The 19,661-nt window shown below is 37.1% G+C and overlaps 1 long non-coding RNA gene across 1 annotated transcript; it reads right to left on the minus strand.

Annotated features, from left to right (window-relative positions):
* Nucleotides 1–8,513: 8,513 nt before the first annotated feature.
* Nucleotides 8,514–19,134, minus strand: LOC123875088. Its single transcript, XR_006798065.1, has 3 exons — nt 19,062–19,134; nt 12,122–12,127; nt 8,514–8,524 (listed from the first exon to the last, which is right to left on the minus strand). It is a non-coding gene; the product is annotated as an uncharacterized LOC123875088 (long non-coding RNA).
* Nucleotides 19,135–19,661: the final 527 nt, after the last annotated feature.

Raw genomic sequence — 19,661 nt, forward strand, 5'->3', positions numbered from 1 at the left:
CTAGTACATATATAAAGCCTTACCATGCCTATGAGGAGTGATGACGCAAAAGGTTTTGTGCGTGTAGATGGAATGTCGACGACATAATAGCTCGTGCTCACAGGCTGCGTAAGCGTAGACGTAGGGCGTGCCATTGCGTTGTAATTTGTGGAGCTGTATGAAACATGACGTATGCGTAACCCGGTGTGTAGGTGTTTACACACGCAGCACGCAATTGGTGTGAATATGCCTTTAGAATGGAAACTCGCCCGACGTCTTGCAGTTAGGTGGTAAAGAAGAAGGTACCATCTTTTTACCACTCGCGGGAGAAGGGCGAACGTTAGCTCTCCATCTATAAAGTCCTTCATATAGACACGTGATGAGGGTGAAATGTAACAGCCTCACATACTTAGCGTTGGTTTTAAGTGGTTTTAAGTAATGTTGACCCAAGTCAGTAGCTAGACGTGTGATCGACTTTTGTTTGTATTTATTAAAATGTGGCCATTTGGTGTCCATGTACCCTTTCGAACAAATACAAGTACGTCGATCTCAAAAGTTGAACGATACACAATGTTAGATATATTCATTTAGTGTGTATTCAGTTGGACCACACCATACACCCCCAGTGAGTGATATGAATTAAATATTTAGTAAGCTCTATTTATTTCATAAGAGACTAGCAAACAAAGAAATGCTTAGTTTGAGTGTTGGTTGCAAGAGAACAAAAATCAGAATGTCGTCAAACAGTAAGTCTCACTACAGCTGTCCGAAGTTGAGTTGGACCTAGCCACAAATTATTTGATCGCGGCGTGGTTGGCCGATTGCGAGCAAGTGCAGGCGTGTGTGTGGTTGCGATTGTGGCCAGAATGTTGTCGGTAGGCACTTTACAACAAAATCTGTTGAAAATCTAATAAATACATATGTCTGGCTAGAAGCCACGGATGGACTCCTTTTTGGACTCCCTTCCTTCCCCCTTTTCGTCCTATTTTAAATGTTTTATAATTTTATATTTATATGTACATGAGAATGGAATTACGCGTTTCATAAAATAGGTAGGTATATTTTGTGTACGAGGATATTTTTGCCGCTGTACTTAATGTGGTTGTGGTTATGATTCAATTGAAAGAACCCTTAACCCTTTAAAGATCAAAGTTCAGACGAAAAACCAATCAAAATTTGAAAAAGGTTTAGTATTAAATATCCACATCAAAGTAAAGTCATTATTTCAGTAGTGAAATTAAAGAGAATTCAAATGAGTAATAATTGCCTTTACCAACTAAAGAGAAATTAAATGAATTGCCTCTCCTTTGAAATCCAAAAAGTAGCATTTAGAAAAGTGAGTTACGCAGTTTAACGAGGCCAATTAAGTGAAATATGAAATTGAATTTTTCAAGTCACAAAGCCTGTTGAAGTTCAGTAGGTTTTTCGCGAAATTTGCGTGGTGTAATATTTTTCGTTCGCGTCGAAACGAGAAACCTATTTAAAGTATGCTTCTGAAAAACCACACATTATTGCACTATGTGATGCAAATCACACTTATATTATAAGGGCGAAAGTTTGTGTGTATGTGTGTGTGTATGTTTGTTACTCCCTACGCAAAAACTACTCGACAGATTTGGCTGAAAGGAATGGAGATAGATAATACCCTGGATTAGCACATAGGCTACTTTTTATCCCGGAAAATCAAAGAGTTCCTACGTGATTTCAAAAAAATAATTTTCCTGCAAGGTTGATGCGCTTATTTTTCAGCTTTTGGCTCCTACACCAATACATTGGTGACAGACAGATATTTATATTATTACTAGAAAGGAAAATAATAATAACTATGTAATACTGAAAAATAAGCGCATCAACCTTGCAGGAAAATTATTTTTTCGAAATCCCGTGGGAACTCTTTGATTTTCCGGGATAAAAAGTAGCCTATGTGCTGATCCAGGGTATAATCTATCTCCATTCCAAACATTCAAATCTGTCGAGTAGTTTTTGCGTGAAGCAGTAACAATCATACACACACACACATACAAACTTTTGCCTTTATAATATTAGTGTGATAGTCGTGTGATGTGAAGTAGGTAGTAGGTATGAATTTATTGACGCTTATACCAGGACTCCTCACATGATAACGGGAGTATTTAATTATCGATTTATTTGAGGAAAATACTATTTTAGCTATAAACTACTCGCTAAACTGAATGTGAACCGCTTCCGTCTGGATGTCACGTGCGGAATGACGGATGATATTTGAGCACAACCAGAATCCATTCGATTAATTTATATCCATTCCGTGGTATCGAACCTATTCCGAATTTATGATTCAACTATTTATACTGAATAGATAATAGAAAAACAAGTGTAAATAAAAAATTTATAACACCCCCGACAAGTGATGGTTACAGTAACTAGAAAAGAGCTGATAACTTTCAAACGGCAACCGATTTTCTTGGATTATAGCTAAGAACACTCTCGATCAAGCCACCTTTCAAACAAAAAAAAAAACTAAATTAAAATCGGTTCATTAGTTTAGGAGCTACGATGCCACAGATACACAGATACACGCGTCAATCTTATAACAGGTCGGGGGTTAAAAAACAATCATGATCAAGCCATCACCGGCACACTACTGAGCACGGATCTTGCTCCGGATGATCATCCATTGGTCCAGACTAGACCAGAGACATTTTACAAATCACAAACTCCCAAATTGCTCCTGCTGGGTATCGAACCCGAGATTTCCCACTTATAAAACCACAGCGCCAGGAAAGTCGAAATATTGTAATGGGAGGATATAATAAACTGCAGCTCAATGTTCTCAACCAGCTGTATTCAACATTTACTAGAAAACAAGCTAAATAGTACCTTCTAAGTTCTCGGTAGTGATTATAAAAGAAGATGATCATACGTCCAAACCGCAGTATGACAAACGGTTTGCTCATGCACTTCATAAATAATTACTGACTGAGTAATCTTCGTATAATCACACAGTTGAGATATATCTCTAAGTGCTGGCAGCTGGCTGGGATTAAACAGTTGCGCTCGGTGTAGGGTAACCACTCTATTCAATTCTAGTATTTATTTCGCTAATAAAGCGAATTTTCCGGTGGAAGGTTTCGACCGTGGCTAGTTACCCCCATACCGTCAAGGCTGTGCCGCTAAGCGATTTAGCGTTTCGGTACGATAACCGGTACGACGCAGAAACCCATACCGGGTTTAATAAAAACTGCCATAACCCTACCAGGTTAGCCCGCTTCCAACTAAGATTGCATCATCACTTCCCACCAAGTGAGATTGCAGTCAAGATCTAACTTGCATCTGAATAAAAAAAGAAAGGCTCGTCTTCGTCGTCCTTTTCAACTGAAAGAAGTCCACTGGAAGATGAGATTTTCTTGCAAGGATCTCCACAAAATATGGTATTGTGCCGATTGCGTGTAGTGGTTTCCAGTTACCCCTTTGAAATCAACAGTCCACATCTAGTGGGCCCGGGCTGAATGATAAGTAGAAAGCTCATACGGGTTCGCGTTGCAATCCAAGCACATTGAGACTAATATCACACCCCCAACACTTGATACAAGCAAACAGATTTTATCGCCTAAGTGACAAAAACAGAACTATACATAAGTTGAGCTGGATAAAGACACTGCTTTGTATAACTAGGCGTACCCTGACTTTGCAATCGCGAGGGGAGGGAATATCACTCCTAACCTAGGTAAGTACTACATAGTAATAGTTAATATTCTTTGCTAATATACTCTAGTGAGCAAGCTTCAAATATATTATAGTATCGCGTTTGACGGATTTACCAAAAGTAAAGTAAACTTATTTTGAACTACTTTGCTGACACTACAACATGGTAGCATGAAGCTAGTATGATCATGAAAGTGAAAGGAGTAGGCCATATACTTACTATACAAGGGTGACAAGGATCTGTCTAACTTTTTAGTGCGAAGTACACGTCTTCATAAAAAAGTTTACTCAATAAGCGATACTAAAATAAGTAAAACAGCTCATTTTCCACTTGTCCGGAAACTGTACAAGAAAATTTTGGTTCACCTAACGCTGTTATGCCTATATTGTTAATACGATGCGATTGAATCGACAGCAGAGTGTAATTTATGTTGCCAGTAAATATAGGGTTTCTGCAGATAATTTTGCTAATTTGCTACTTTTACTAGACCGGCAAAGTTTTCTTTCTAATAATATACATTTAAGATAAGAATAGCAGACATAGCTGACGTACCTACTATGTGCTAGATATTTCACGTTATCTTGTTAGCAGAGCTTGTAGTAAAAAGAAATTCAATTTTAAATAAATTTATTTATTTTATATTAAAGAATTAGGTATAGTAATTGACAACTCTATAAAATAAACTTAAATCTAAATTAACACAAAAGTAAATTGAAAACTAAATTAAATTAAATCTAAAATCGCATGGAGACCACCGCAGCGAGGCATGGTATTAGTATAATAAGTATTTTAAACAAGGAAATAAATAAATTATCACAACTTAGTCGTTTAGTTAATTAGTTTATTTTGGTCAGATCGTTTTAATAAATAGTAACGTAAATTGATTTATCTGCAAAGTTTTACCAACTTTATCTGCATTAGGTAATTTTGAAAGTTTGTACGTTATAATATTATTGAATATAAAAAGTCCATTAAAATTGCAAGAATATGACGCATTCTATGGAGTTCTAAGTTCTAAGACTATATCTTCGCAAGGCAAACTTCTCCTTGCATAGTAAATCATTGAAAATAAATTATTCCTTATTGGCACTCCAGTCAAGACCGTGTTAAACGTTTCTCCTAAATATAGTATCAGTTCGTGGTAACTGTTCCAAAGTGGTTCCAAATAGAGACAGAGCCCGTAAGTGTCAGACCTCCGTTATTTTATAAAAGCTGAAAGTTTCTATGCGCGAAATGTATATAATGTATGTATCTTAATTCTTTAAACCGAACGATCAGCGACTATGAAGTTTGGCTCATCGTGGTTTTGGTGGATGGGAACAAGAATGTATAAAATCTTTTGTCAAAGTATCAAATAGCCTGTACTGTCCCACGACTGGGCAAAGGCCTCCATCCGATTTTTCACCCTTCCCAATTTTGTGCCTCTTCGGGCCACGTAAATTATAAAGTGTATTTTTTTATATTTTTTTCGGAATAGTAATAGAAATGACGTCATGCATTGCCATTTCCCAGATAGTCACATACTTAGTATCGTGGCAAGCCCGTAGCCACAATGATCCAAACTTCATAGTCGATGATCGTTCCTTGCACCTTCCTGTGTTGGGGGCAATGCGCATAGAAACATTCAGCTTTTATAAAATAATGAAGGTCCGGCCTGCACGGGCTCTTAGTCCAAAATGTATGGCGGTAAAAATAATATGAAATGAATTGTTACATTGTTTGGCTTGGCCGCAACGGGTGGTTAGGCCAAATCGGTACATGTTTTATTAATGCTAGCTTATGAGGGTGGGATAAACATCGTGTTTTGTTTGTATATGGCAAATAACATTTTTGTGTTTTAAAAAGATTTTAGAGCTTCGTGATTCTTTTATATGAATAGGTATCCAGTTTGAATTTGAAGTAGAGATGTGACCTTCAAAAGTTCATTAAACATACTGGGGGTCAAGCTTTCGATGATATTTCTGAGCCCTAGTTTAATTTTTAGGGTTCCGTACCCGAACGGGACCCTATTACTAAGCCTCCACTGTCCGTCCGTCATTACTTACTTTACTTATTTTTTTTATTTTTTTAGCCATGCTAATCATGACTAATACTCCCCTTTTCCCCTCCAATTAAGTGTAAAGCTTGTGCCAGGAATGGGTACGACAATATTGCAACGGGTGGGGTTTGAACCGCCGACCTTTCGGAATTCAGTCCGCTCCTCAACCTTTGAGCTATCGAGGCTCTATAAATTAAATTGTCATCGAATTAAAAATACATGAGCTGTTATAAGTATTCTAACCAACAAACATTTGGGTTCCCCAACCTCACTCCATGAAGTCCTCGGCAACCTGGGCGGTCTACTTGGCTTCTGGAGCGAGCTTGGATGGCTGGAGTGAAGACTTCGGCGGGGAGGGGCAACGCACGCACAACAGACGGAAACGTTTAAGTGCGGAAACCAGCCCAGAGAGAAGAAGAAGAAGAAGAAGTATTCTAACTAAATATTGCACGTCCTTGAGGTATCTTTAATTTCCTGTAGAACGTGGAAAACACTACCAAACCAACTTTGGGCATAAATATCTCAACTACAAGTTCCATTGAAAAAGCTACTACAACTGACTTCTTTATCGTTTGTATTGTAACAACTTCCGAACACAAACTTTCAAGAATGGCAAGTTTACAGCAAAATAATTTAGGTACTCGCCCGTCCTGCATCAGGATGCCATAGAATCTATAACTATTTTTCTTTTTTTTTTATTCGATTTGTTTTCTTGTTTTCTTATAAGTACTTAGATTATAATGGGGCTGACGTGTACATAGTTTCGAAAGCCCTTGAATAAATAAAGAAAAAATATCGCTACATATAGGTAAGTGCTCATAGGAGGTAGGTACTTGTAAAGTGAATACACGCAATGCAGGACTTTGTCAGGGAAATTTATAACCAATAAAACAATTTTAGTTACGTTAAGAGACTTAACAGATGGGCTAGTGAATAAATTACATTCTCATAACAAACATTGGGGAGGCACTAGGAAATATGAGTTCTAAATTATAGTCAAAAGCCAAAACTCCGCTGTTCTCAAGTTTGCTTATCCAATCCTCAGGCAGATTATTTCGAGCAAGAGTTAATTTCTTTTTTTATTTGTACTAGAAAATTGTAACAATAAAGAGAAAAACAAAGAAAAAGTGGGCAGGCAGATTGGTAAAAGAGTTTTAAAGGACTTGTTGATGCCCGAGACTTCATCCGCGTGGATCATTACTTACCATCAGGTGAGATTGCAATCAAGGGGAGAAAAAAATATCATCCTCAAGCAAACTAGAGTATAAGAAGCGGTTAAAGTTAATAAGTTTTGAAAATGTAGGCGGGCGATACAGTCGGGTTAACGATTCCGAGGAATTGAATTGAAGGAGATAAGTACAATTTTCCGCACAGGGAGTCGTTATATGATAGAAGTAAAGATAATACTAAATATGCTTGCACTAAGTTTCGTAAGAAAGTTTCGACGAGGTCTTCATGGTAGTGAGCGGTGTAGTGTTAAAATTGGGAAGCCCTTCAGTTCAGCTGAGTTTGTTGCGGGCTTCTTCTCAGATCAGGACACGTTTGGAACTCTCGCAGCTTTGGTTCCGCCCCTTGAATGGCACCATATCGTAGGATGGCTCACTGTTCCTCCAAATATAAATGAATAGGTAAAGTAAATTTTTCAATCATTCAGATTCAAGTTAGCTTTTGACTGCAATCTCACCTGGTGGTAAGTGATGATACAGTCTAAGATGGAAGCGAGCTAACCTGGAAGGGCTATATCAGTTTTCATTAAACCCATACATCCTTTGGTTTCTACACGGCATCGTATCGGAACGCTAAATCGCTTGGCGGCACGGCTTTGCCGGTAGGGTGGTAACTAGCCACGGCCGAAGCCCCCCACCAGACCAGACCAGAGATTTATAAATTATGGGAATCGAACCCGGGACCTCCCACTAATAAAACCACAGCGGTTATCACTGCGCCAGGGAGGCGGAATCGAAATAGGTACCTGTGCTCATTACAAGCTCATACTACTTAGTCACGATGCCCGCGGCAACCTCGTAAATTCTATCTTCCTAGCATCTTAATAGGGAAATTGCTTCATTTCGCTCTTACAAAGTTCACAGCTTACAAAGGAGTTTACTAAGGTTCATAAAAATTATTACAGAATGCTGCGGAAGCGAAAATAATGAAGCTTCAATCTGCTTCATAATTTATTATGAAGTTGAACCTATCGTGTAGGACCTATAGTCCGCGACAGGTTGAGATGGCAATCGAGGTATGAGGCGGGGGGACACCCTGCATATCGACACGTCACCCAAGCTCAACTACAGCGGATTAGCGCGGGGACTGTGCGGGTGTGCGGGGCGTTCCGTCCCCGATTGCAATTTCAACCTGTCGCTTACTATAGGTAGACGCTTTTAACCTATCTACCTACTCTATTCTCGGTCAACAGAGATAGCCAGTGGTTAAGACTCCGGCCTTCTATTCAGCAAGTCTAGGTTCGATCCCGGACACGCACCTCTACTAACTTTCGGATATATGTGCGTTCCAACTTTCCAAGCAGTTCATTATCAATTTACTAGGAAAACATCGTGAGGTAACAGCTCGCCTGAGACTTCTACATAATGTTCTCAAAGGTGTCTGTGTGAAGTTTGTCGATCCTTGGGCAGCGTGGTGGACTATTTAAACCAGTCTCTTCGTGCGAGAAAACGCGGCGATGCAATGGTTCAAACAAAAATATGTTCTGTTCACCAAACATACTTTCATGTTTGTAACCATCGATGTTTGTGACTCATTACTTTTAGGTACGAATATTATACGTGCATGGGTACGAGCTAGAAATCTGTAACATATTATAACTGACGGATAGACGGACAGACATTAGTGACATTAATAAGGCATTTTTTGACCATTTTTGTCCTTTGAGTACGGGACCCTAGTAATAAGAACATACTTAATTGACTTAACTAGCCTAGTATAACTTTTAAAAAGCTTTGAAAGAAAATAATCGCTGGCCGTATACTATTTAGGTCAGTTGTAAAACAGACTCGGTTCAGTTTAGAAACTTTACACAATTCACACGCAGGTAAACACGCCGCTTCCACGATCCGTTGCGAAATAAACTCCTTATAACAATAAACAATCAAATTGTTTGATGGTACACTTGCTATTAAAATCCGATCTTTTTTGATTGAAAATATTAGAATGGATCTTAAAGCTAGCCTTATCTAAACTGTACAAATCATGCCCGCGTGGAATGGTGCCAAGAATACTGGCTACATGTCCGAGCTGGACAGCCAGGCTGATCCTTTGCGCAAAAAATGAGCCAGCCCTTCTGTCGTCTCGTAAAAGTTTTTCAGCACTAAGACTCCATGGCTCTAGGGTCTCCACGGAAAACGGAATAAGGCGAAAAATGTAACTCTCAATAGAGTCATAGGTACCTACTTGCATTTAACCACATTACTAACATGAAACATCTATAATTATGCGTTTTAAAAAATTGTAAAGTATCTACCTACTTACTGAATATTTTTCCCAACACTTGATAAAAAAGATAAATGGCAATAATGATAAAAAGTAACAAAATGTATTTTCAAATTTGTCATGTTATAAACCCGTATCAAAACATACCCAGCTTCTTGTATCTTTTTAAAATTATAATGAGTTATTAATAGGTAGGTATCCATAGTTCAACTTTCTCTAACTTTGTTCCCGGGAGGTTACAAGTACAACTTACGAGCGGGATGCGTCTTAATAAATTACCTACCAAGTAAAACATACTCGATCTTTAGTTACAGGAGATATAAATGTGCTCTTTGTTTTATTTATTAGTTTTAGATTTTTAAATATTAATATAGTTAAATTTTATGAAGAAAAATCTAAGAATAATGTGTGGAATGACCTCTCAGCCTTAGCTTACGTTCAGCATAATCTTAGCGCGATACGACTATAAATTCTGAACCAAAGATTAAGCTTAGCATACACTAAGCCAAATTTTTAAGTTAAATCTGAGCAAAGTGCGCTGTATAGGTCTCACCCCTAGAAGCACCAATATAATATAGGTGTACCTACCTAAAGTTGTGTGAAAATGAGTTTGAAGAAGACATCCAACTTTAATCTATCCAGCGGTGTTTAGTCAAAGCCTGTTGATAAAAAGGGCGTAGGTATTTAGTATAATTTATTTGAGCCATTGCTCTTCCAAGTTTTGACCCAAGACGGCGTTCTGTATGTCGGAAGATTAATGAGCGCGGTTTAATAGGGGCTTGATGCTACGTCTAATATATTTTTTACATTTGGATAAAAAATATTATACTTGTACCTAGTAGGTACTTTAAACCTACCTATTAACATAAGTTTGGTTGTTACGCAAAACTAATAAAAAATTTAAAAACACGGTTGCCCTGCCAAAAGACGAACAAAAAATAAGCACTTTTTATTATGGCGTCATAATACCTAATATTACAGCCACCATATTGATTTTTTTGGAAAAATCTATAGTCAGTTTCATTCGGGATTCGCTTCTAAAGATGAGATCCAAATCTGTTCAGGTACTTAGAAGTTATGGTGGAGCAAATAAACTGACATACATAATATTATATACATGAATCCTACTATACACTCCTTTTTTTGGGCAGTAGTACCTATAAATAAAAAACATACCTACAATATGTCCACTAAGATCAATATACAATAGACCCACTGGAGGGGAAAATTATCTATTAGAAACCTACAGCTATATCATGATATGGAGCGTTTAGAAACCGATAGGTAAGGGATATGCCGTATGAGTTTAAATGGGTAAGCTGAAGACTTCGAGAGAGAGAGAGAGACCTATAGACGACTTTTTATTTCGGAAAATTAAAGAGTTTCCACAGAATTTTAAGAACCTAAATCTAAGCGGATAAAGTCACGAGCGTCAGCTGCCTTGTACCACAGTTTTACGACGTACCTTGTGTTATAAGTAAAGCCAGTTCCTCTGTACCCATGGGCTTCGTCTCACTGTATTTATTTACGCTGTGTCCGTTACCTGCATAGACGTTGACAAATAATGTACTAAAGCTTAAAGCCAGACCCATTTAGTATGACGACGACCTACATGTTTCGTAGACAGACTAGTTAATCTCGTGTGCGTTATACTTATAGGTATGTCCCTGACTGTATTCTCCATTTCTGAGAGTCGTGGTCGCATCCTTTTTTTCTTCGCACGTGATGCTAGAGGTTTCTTGGAATAACAATGCTGTGGGCTCCTAGAGAGATTGCCATTTCTTTCTCTATATCTAACAGGAAGGCGGAGGACCATGTTTGGTGGCGCGCTCTTAGAAAGGCTTATCTCTAACAATGAAGGCATACAGGCTGATGGAATGGAATGGAATAGAATCTAACAATAGCCGATAAATATCCACCACATTTTTGCTAAAAATCAATTTCTTTGGAGCACCTAGGAGTCTATAGGTCAATTAACTAATATCCGCCACTTTGTTCGCGTAGACTACACAAATTTCATCCCTTTATTTTATCCCCTTACTTGATGGATCGACCAAAATTAAGTCCGCTGTGGGTGGTGCCGTGCACGAATGTACCAGACTATCGTCCAGCAGGGAGAAGTGGCGAATGCTCGTGAGGCGTATAATATCTGCCCCCAAAAACGTCACCTCGTGATGACCACAATCGCTCTGCCAAGAGTGTTACGATGAAGAAGATTTTTACCCCCTTACGGGTGAATTTTCAAATATCATTTATTAGCAGAGGTCTAAGTCATAATCTATCTGCATGCCGAATTTCAGCCTGATCCGTCCAGTAGTTTGAGCTGTGCGTTGATAGACCAGTCAGTCAGTCAGTCAATCAGTCAGTCACCTTTTTCTTACACATAGTATTTAGATTATTACTTGTCTTCGTCTAACATGTTTCGTATATAGGACGGCCCCACACAAAATATGTTACTTGCGTGTTTATTTCGCTGTAGTCATGGACTCCTGAACGGCAATTAAAAAGCTCATTAGCTAAATGAGCTGTGGTGTAGACTGTAATTAAGAAACGTGGCGTTATGAGCTTTAGCAATTAAGAGGTGACGATTCGTTTAAAGCAGACGAAGGGGTTTTATCTATCTATTGTGCAAATAGATAGCGTGAATCTCCATCCCGAAAGGATAAGTCTGTAAATCTACGTTCGATATTTTGCGAATAATTGCGAAATTGCCTTTTGTAAATGTGAAAGTGTGTCTGTTTGTGTGTCTGACGTAGAAGCCGCTAAGAAAGGATTTTTGAAAATTCAACCCCTAAGGGGGTAAAATAGGGGTTGTAATTTGTGTTGTCCACGCGGATGAATTCACGGGCATAAGCTAGTTGAAATATAAAATGGTCATGACATAGCATAGATACGGGTCTATGTAAGCAATTACTTCGGCCTTTTTTACTTTTTTATTTCTTTTTTTTCATATTTTTATCTATACAGTAGACAAAATCCTCATTAACAACCACTGGGAAGTGCCGAACTTTTGCCTGCTAAAACCCCTTTTATTTGCCTCCTGGTTTACCGTGGAAGTATCTACCCGTCTTTCAGCCTATAACATAGCAACATTTTTGACTTTTCACATCTTTCTCCCTCCCTGAAGACAACGATTGATTAAGCTGTTAAATAACAACTCGCATATCTCGGAAGCTATTAGGGTTAGAACAATCTACGTCAATTGAAGAATTAGTAAAAGGCGCCGCGGTGGCGTTGCAGTTTGTTTATCCTATAGGTAGCCTGCCACATCGGCCTAGTTGGTACCTCATTCGCTGGCGAACTGTGAGGTACAGGATTGGAGTCTCCTTTTTTTACGCTGGAAAATTCCGTCAGTATCTGCACCAGATTGCAAGGCGGAAAGTAGCCTTCCACGAATGCGGTGCACCATCATATACACAGCACACACTGGGCGTCATAGAGGCTTCCATTGTCGTTCACCTTGGGCAGCGATCTATCGCTTCCTAGGGTGTCCTTCTGTGGGCAAATGCTCGCACTGAAGGAGGCGGTAACTGGGGAAACTGAAGGGGAGGCTGAACGGGAAAGAGAGCTGAATCCCAATGCTCATCCCATACGCCGTAAACGCCAGGGGCAAAGGAGGCACCGATATACGCACTACCTAATCTCTCTATCTACATATACCTAACTCTGTTATGCTTAAGTATTTGCTCATACTTGAGATTAGTGCTTTCAAACAGACAGAAAATTTCTAACGATCTTCGGATCCCGCCCTTTGCCGACGATACATCTAGAATTTAATCGAAACACAAGATCTTCCCGAAATTGTATTTCCTCCAGTGGGTGGCTCAGTGTAAACCAATTAAGGAATTGTTGTTGGTGCAAACGTTACCGGCTATGCATATAATTCTGATAATGTATAGAATTCCTAGCTATTCTATACATTACTTACCGGTTTATTCTGGGTAATGTACCTATTAATGTCACACTCAGAACTGTTCACAACTCTTAACCGGTCAAAATTACGTTCAAATGCAAAAACAGCCAAAGTGCCACAAGTAGTTTTAAGCAAAAAAAAAACTGGTTAGTATCAATAGTGCTTTTGACTGAAGAAAAATCGGTTAGAAATGATTTTAAATCTGAGTCCCACGCCTCCAAGCAGTTTTATCTGTCTATCCTAGTGTTTTAAATTGGCTTCTATGTCAGGAAACTCTTCAAACAGCTTTATAGATAAAGCTGTATGAAGAGATGACGAAGAAGCTTCTACCTAGTAGCTTTATAAAAACATTCTAGAGGTAGAAGATACCATATTAACTGCGTAGAATCAGGATGCTCCAATTATGTTTTGATCCACATTAGATTATACTGGAATTAGAGTCAAAACTACTTTTGAGACATCTAAGTATAATTAGTCAAAAATACTTTTGACTGTTTTTGCAGTTAAAAGTATTTTTGAGAACAGTATCCCTGGGTATTGTTCAGAATAGCGAATTTCGTACATTGCCGGTTACACAAACGCCGGATGAATGCCTTTCTCATGCTGTGAGAGTGGCGTCCAGCTTCTTCAATCATTAATATTGTTCGAGCAGTCGTGATGAGTTGAATCGGTAATTAATGACAACTATTTAGGGCCCTACCACTGACCTATTAGTACACGCTGGACCTGCGATTGCCAACATATTATTCAAGTAACTTGATTTTCGCGCAGCAGCAGCAGTGAGCGTCTTGCGACATATATTTGTGATGAGACATATTGTGTTAACATAGTGTCAAGATGAATACCATATTTTAACACAAAGTGTTTATTTTAATTTCTCGGTTAGGCGTTTCGAATCTGTACGAAAAATAACAGTACAATTTTGTATTGTAGGTACAGGTCTTCTAGTGTAGTTGTACCTACCTATATGTCCATTTCGGGTCCTACGTATTTTTACAGTTGCGAGGTCAGATGCATCATTCAATTAAATATATTATGTAAGGTTTGAAAGCCCACTAGCAACTTTTAACGAAAGTTTTAATTAATATACATCATAATTTAATATTTATAGGTATTTCACATCATATTACGTAGGTACTTTATCATAATGTATCCAAATCAAATAACGCACGCAAAGCCGTCTGTCCTGCGCCTTATCTCTCTCCAGTCGTGTCGAATATTCGTCCCATCGAAAGAATCTCGTCCAAAATAAAATACCTATGCTGCCATCGCTTAGTAATTTAAAGTAATTAGTAGTTACATTGAAAAAGAGACGTGAAATTTCAACTCGTACAGATGGTTCTTAAATTCGAAGATCCTTCATTTTATTACTTATTGATTGGTATTTCCATGGGAATGCGGTCTACGGCGTAATATTATAATCAGTAGGTACTTACTACCAACTATTCAACTTTAAGGTTTGGGCTAGTGAAAGCCTACCATTCCTATGAAAATAACAGTGTTGATGAAATTAAATTATTCATGCGAATACATTGAACGAATAGGTACTGGCAGAGAGTTGTCATATTACTAGAGCCAGTAATAACCCGAAAATGATGTCAAGTTATCCGGCGAACTAAGGGGACCAGCAGCTTTTTAGGGTCCCGTATCTCAAAAGAAAAAACGGAACCCTTACAGGATCACTTTGTTGTCTGTCGTGTCTGTCAAGAAAACCTACTTCCTTCTACTTCCCGTTGACCCGAGTACTTCCCGTTCAGCTACAATTATGTGAGCCCACATAATTGTAGCTTAACGGTTTGTATTGTAGCTGAATTGTAGCTCTTATTGCACAAGCTAAGGGAAAAATCCGAAAACCGTGAATTGTGATCACATCACACAAAACTTAACTTAATTAAAATGTGTTTCGCAAAAATTTAATTTATTAAATCACATATACTTAGATGGCCCAGTCTTATTAACTTGCAGTACATAAAATTGTTAGGTATACCTTGTATGATGGTACGAAACCCTTCGTGTGCGAGTCCGACTCGCACTTAACCGTTTTTTTGTCATTCAGTAAACTTTTATAAGTGCTCTCGAGTCGTTAAGTGAATCTAGCACTGGTTCGGAATGCCCTTCTGAACTTAGGGTTGGATCTAATCTGGTACCTATTTTATAATTCTACATAATGCCCGCAACTACATCTTCGTGGACCCCTGGTTTTTAAATTCCAGGATGCCAGTTATTTTTGCACCGAATGTCGTCAAAATAGGGTTTTTAACGGATGGGCCGTGAAAAGATGACAGACAGAGTGACACACATTTGCATTTACAATGTTCTTCATCACCAACATCTAAATTCTCCACTCATCACCGGCCACAGGCTTCCACTCAGAATGAGAAGATTTTAGGTCACAGTCCACCATGCTGCCTAAGTGTAGCTTCGCAGGCTTTACGCACTTTTCAGAACAAAAGGAAGACTTTTCAGGTAGGTTTCCTAACAATGTTGTCCTTTATTTATATTAATTGCTTAAAACGCAAAACATTTAAAAGTTAGAACCTACCCACCCCCGATCCTCCGGAATAGGGGGCAAAGTTCTTAAACACTAGCCTATCCAATCTTTTTTACCCGACTACGGCAAAGCCAAAAGGAAGGGTTATGATTTTAGCAGTCTATGTATGTATGTATGAATGTGGGTATGTATGTTTATATCCAGATACTGTGTGTTCCACCGTAGCGCCTAAACTACTGGGCCGATTTTGATGAATGATGTGTCAATCGATTCGTCGTAAGGGTCCAGGTGACATAGGGTACATTTTATACTAAAAAAATTGATCGAACGGATGTTACATGAAAAAAAGTGGGGGGGGGGGGTCTCCAAAATTTTTTTTTTCTATTGTATCGAAAGGGGTGTCAAATCAAAGAGGAGAAAATTCTGAGTTCATAAATATAAATGTACTACAACATTAAAATATACCAAGCGACAAAAAAATATTTTTACTATAATATTTCAGCGTTTATTAAGACGATCGCAGTCGGGTTTTAGTTTTCAACTTTATCTTGTTTTAAAATAAAAAATCGCGAGCAAACGAGCAGTCGGGTTATCTGAATATGTTAAGTGATTACTGCCGCCTATAAACATTTGCAGCACCAGAGGAATCGCCGATGCGATGCCGGCCTTTCAGGATCTTAGATACATTGTAAGTATATCACCAGCGAGGATTTTTGCCACAAGGTGTTGGTACGGGGTTAAAACCTCTTAATGTATTCAACTCAATGGATGCATATAAAGGCTATTGAAATACCATTGAAATCGTATTTGCCACTCATCAAGTAAGGATAATGGAATAAAGGTAACATTGTTATACCGACCTCTGACGTTCAAATATCGACTGCCATATTTATACAAAGAACAATTATTTCCTTTTCAATTATTATATTTCAATTATTATACCTACTTACTATGCCTTAGAAACGGCAATGGATTCATCATGATTATGATGATTGTACCTACTGTGAAAATTAATGTTTATTAATCTGACGAAGCGTATATACACGGCTTTATATAATACTAGAGGATGCCCGCGACTTCGTCCGCGTGGATTTAGGTTTTTAAAGAGCCCGTGGGAACTGTTTGATTTCCCGGGATAAAAAGTAGCCTATGTCCATCCCCGGGATATTCTGCTTCAAAAGCACTTGTAAAAGTTTATTTGAATAAAAATCTATTCTATTCTACTTTATTCTATTCTATTCTTTTTTTAAAATTGAAAATGTTATAGTAAAACTAATTAAAAGTGAGCCTTATATAATTAATGTACAAATCATGCCGGCGCGGCGTGGTATGGGGCCAAGAATAGGGAAATTCCACGCTGGACAGCCAGGCGCAAAAAATGAGCCAGCCGTTCTGTCTAGTATTAATTTAATTTCGAGATTTGTATAACTTAATTTGTACTAATATTTGCTGTGAACATGGTCGTGTGGTCTGCAATAACACGGACGACATAACTACATAATATTATTCACAGAATTCGTAATTTGACTGTCCGTGGCATCATACACTCAGATTTTTCCGTGATCACGCAGAAAGTTAGTTTATATTATAGTAGAAGAAAATTATTTTTAGTAACAAGTAATTAGAATCCTTATGAAAAATTGCTGATAATGTTTTATATAGCTAACCTATACTTAGGTATCTTATACCTATCTAAGGCCTATAAGGATTACCTACACCAGCTGCTGTAAGTGGCAATACATGACTAACTACATGATAAATTGATACTACTTATATACACGACTAACTTACTACTTATATTACTTACTTATACTACTTACTACTTATATACATGATAATGACACTCTTAGTATATTTACCTTCATAAATTTGTCGTCAATTAATTACGTAAGCAACTTACGTGAGTAAAACTTACAGGTGTAGTCGCGGCCTAATATGGATTAAATATTCACTATTAAAATTTTAGGTAAGTTAGATACATTTTAGCTCATTAGACACTTTGAATCATACTTTACTAAAAATATGTTTCTATGTAAATATTGATTTTCTATACCTACAGCTTCTCTCTGTTTAAAAGTGAATATTAGATAAGTGCTTTGTGTTAAAATAAATGCGTTTAAAATTAAAACACACGGTTTTTAACAAAGTTATTTTATGTATATAAATACTTATTCTATTATTTATCAAGTGCGATCTGTATCACCAGTATAACATAATTCGCGACTTCGCTTATCAGATTCAGCGGCATAGCAGCGTCCACAACATAAAACTGACAGAGTTGCATCTTTTCAAATGAGTTTTTATTCAAACGTAGTATGTTCTTACAGGCACGCTTTGCTGAAAGATAATAATATAATTAATATCCTGAATGAATAACGCAAGCTAAGCCTTGAATGTAAGTTTTAAAGTAAATCAAAGTAACAAATTGTGTAATGGATCAATTTGTCGATATTTAATTTGTCAAATGACAGATTCCAACAAGTTAATTTATTTTTAAAAAAATACTAAAAGCCCTAAATCAGATTTTGGGTCAGATTTGAAATTAACAAAAAAAAGTAAATTAAGATGATATTTTTAAGATATATACTTAAGTATAATTTTGATAACAAAATAATAAATCATACCACTTTCATCAGCATGTTGCCCTTTTGTGACATTTAAACAGATAGTGTTAGCTTTGTTGATCGCAGTGTAAAAAGACTGACATGAGAAGCTTAATAAAAACTGCAAAGTCAAATCTTTAATTGCCCATACCCAGACAGAGAATTGGAAAGTGAAAATATTATTAGCACTTATCTACAAAATAAAAAAAAGTTTTAGGCCGGGAATATATTTCCAAAATGTCATTCTACCTGACGTCATAACACCGCGAGTAAATCATTGCTTACCTCTTTAAACACTTTAGTATATAAATCGATAGAAAATTGCACAAATAATGGAGTATAGAAAAACGTTTTAACACCATGGTATAAAATCTAAAAAAAACAAATTAAGAGATAATAATTATATGATCGGTACCTATTTGAAAATTAAATGATCGGTAAAACTTAAATATCTAACATGCAGCAAATTATTCTAACCATAACTTCTCATCATTTTAGTCCAACCCAATCTAAAAATAAATAAAGATCCACAATTTACCAAAATTTGAAATGCTTGTTTATAGTTATCATATGTTTCCAAAATTTGTTTGTACATTCTTAGTAACCGCTTCCATTCTGCCCTCGTTTTGTCTTGTCTTATGCATTCAATATCTGTAAAAACTTTAAAATATGGTTCAATATTCTAACAATCTGTATATTCGTACCTAATTGTAATAAGCAATAACCTGCATAATTTAAGGCGCTGTGGTTAGCTAAGCTTCCTTCTCTGATTCTCTTTCAATGATTGTGATAGAATCAGTAACTTTTAACTTTTATTGTTATCGTAATATAGATTTAATAGAGAAAAGTGGGGATGAAAAACACTAAATGTTTTTCCTATTTTTCTCTATAAATCCTATTTATACTTTCACAATCATTGAAAATGTTAGAATGTGCAAGAGAGAAGGAAACTTAGCTAATCACAGCGCCTTAAGATTTTAACTTACCAGGCTCTGCAATACTTGCTAAATCGTGAACAATATTTTTGTCGTTCGTAACTGATGATACTCGTAGCTCTGACATCGAGTAAGTAAGCTCAGAGATCCATAAATTCAAATTGATGTCGATCAAAGTAATTATTCGTCTAGCATAAATAATGTTCATATCGAAATGCATTGTAAGTAGTAGTAGTAGAGAATTCAAAAATGGCGCACCATAGATCGTATAATAAATTAGAGTATATAAAACATAATAAATAAATATTGCACCCAATTCCAACCAAGAAATAATAGTATAAGAAGCAAATTTTATATTCTCTTTAAACTTTAACATTTTTATATTTCTCTGAAAATTTAAGACAAGCTCTACATTTACTTTTCTGCAGTAAATATTTAAAAAATAAATGATTATATAACCCAAGCTGTAAGATACTGAATCTAAAATGCAAGAGATTTTAATAACCACATCTGGAAACGAATACTGTAATAACGTACGATAAATAGATAGACCAATGACTAATGCAACGG

Source organism: Maniola jurtina, chromosome 19, assembly GCF_905333055.1.
Source record: "Maniola jurtina chromosome 19, ilManJurt1.1, whole genome shotgun sequence".
Lineage (NCBI taxonomy): Eukaryota > Metazoa > Arthropoda > Insecta > Lepidoptera > Nymphalidae > Maniola > Maniola jurtina.